Below are 2113 nucleotides of genomic sequence, written 5' to 3'. Positions count from 1 at the left end.
GGCGAGTTCCAAGCCAGACCCTAAAGGGTCTTCCATGCCAGGATAAGGCCTTATTTTTTGGACCCCATCCCGGAAGCTCCAGGAAGTCAGATGGAGGCTTTAAAGCAAGACAGTAACAAGGTCAAAACGCCATGTTAGAAAGATCACTCAGTGAAAATAAACTTTTGCAAACAATTTAACCCACCACCCCATCTCTAAGAAGCCGGGGAAAAGGAACAGTCGAGGATGTGTTTACAGATTTAGCTGCAAGAATGCTCACTGCAGTGTCGTTGGTAACAAAAAAAAAGGCAAACAGCTTAGATCTCTTTTATCGGGCATCAGTTGAGCAGAATCTATTAATTAAAACCTCAATTTGTGACACGCTTCCTCACTGATCTGCGTAAGGACCATTTTTATTTTATGTATTCTTTTTTAAAAGATAATTTAATGAACACCTATGAATCTGTGACCCACCCTGACGGCTAGGACTGTGACCAAAGCTTCTATCTGCACATTCTCCTCCCCCAGAGCACTTTCAGCTGAGATTTTCAACAGCAGAAAAGAGTGTAATCAACAATGGTGCATACATACCATGGAATATTAAACAGCTCTTAAAAGGAATGAACCAGCCGAGACCTATTGTCTTCTAATGGACCTCAGTATTTTGTGCAGAACTGGATTAATCATGATCTTTTGTTCATAAACACTATCTCATCATTGGTCCAGAAAGGCCGCCTTTTATTTTGCTAATTTATGCACTCATATATTCATTTATAATAATGTCATAAACACTCGTGAGCCCACTCCCCAAACCCATATCTCAGCAATTACTTACACCTGCTGCCACAATTCACCCTCACCAGGGTAAAGGACCTGAGGCTTTCATGCCAGCAGCAAGGTGGTTAAATAAACTCTGGTGTGTACAGCTCACAGGATACTGAGGTGTTGTTATAAGGAATAGTGTTGATCTTTATTATCTCTAAGCAGACTCTTGAAGGAAGAAACACGAGCTGCTGCGAGAGGAAATGTACACTATGATATAGTTTATGTAAAAAATAAAGTCATAGATTTTAGAGGTATATTTATCGACATATGCAAATGCACGGAAAAAATATCTGGAACCAGATGCCTGAAACTGAGAAGAGCAGTTAATTTGCTGGGGGGTGGTGGGGAGGGATGGAGGGAGGCATTAAAGATGGCTTCATCTGCAGTCGTTGATTTTTACTAATGCATGTATTAATTATCAATCTATTTCTTGCATAATTAGAATAAACATTTTGTGGGGGGGGATTTAATTTGTTTGTTCACTTGTGGGTTGTTTTTGTTTTTGTTTCTGTTTTTACAAATACAAAGCAAAGAGCATGTTTGCTGACGGATTGGGAGTGGGTACATATGCCCAGAGCAAGTTCTGCAGACACAGGGGATTTATTTTATCGCAAATGTCTTTTTTAAAAAATATCTATATGCTCTCACTGGAGTCCCAAGCCTCCAAGCAGCCTGTCACTGACATGGGGCCAGCAGGTGTGTGCCCAAGGCTGTGATTTCACCACCCACAGTCCCAAATCCCTGCCAAGCTGCCCAGCACCCACGGGGGAGAGCTTTACTTTTTGGTCTTTAAGAGGACCCGAAAGCCAATGCCCTCGCCGGTGTTCTTGGAGATTAGCCCAGTGGAATGAGACCTCGGGGGAACGTGACACGAGATAGGGCCAGGCAGTGGGGACACGGACCTCTAGAGAGCTGCGGCCTGGCGACTCACATTCACAGCCGAGCAGGCTTGCTGGTAAGAAGCTGGGGCCTCACCGCGCCCCTTGACAGCTTGATTCCTGTGCAAAACACACGCATGTTTCCTCCCGACTCTAACCTAGAGGGACTGTGGCTAAACGGCACTAGCATTTCTAACTGTCAGCTGCAGGAGAACGGGAAGGAACCTTGCCCACCCTAGCCCACCCCTACATCCAGGGGAGGCACCCCGACTCCCATCAGAAGCCCCTCTGTCCCCAGCTCCTGCTTACACACTAAGCTTCAGGCCCCTTGCAGCCATCATAGGCTCTCAGAATCCTCAAACAGGCACAGGTTTACACATGCGACAAGGATGTGACAAGCATACTCCCAGCTACATAGAAAGGCACTGAGG

General features: G+C 45.2%; 1 non-coding gene across 1 annotated transcript; it reads right to left on the bottom strand.

Moving 5' to 3' along the window:
• Positions 1 to 627: 627 nt before the first annotated feature.
• LOC115898045 lies at positions 628 to 704 on the bottom strand. Its single transcript, XR_004057804.1, has one exon. It is a non-coding gene; the product is annotated as a small nucleolar RNA SNORD112 (small nucleolar RNA).
• Between the last annotated feature and the right edge of the window lie 1409 nt (positions 705 to 2113).

Source organism: Rhinopithecus roxellana, chromosome 5 (assembly GCF_007565055.1).
Source record: "Rhinopithecus roxellana isolate Shanxi Qingling chromosome 5, ASM756505v1, whole genome shotgun sequence".
NCBI classification, from domain to species: Eukaryota; Metazoa; Chordata; class Mammalia; order Primates; family Cercopithecidae; genus Rhinopithecus; species Rhinopithecus roxellana.
This window is presented reverse-complemented; position numbering and strand designations above follow the sequence as displayed.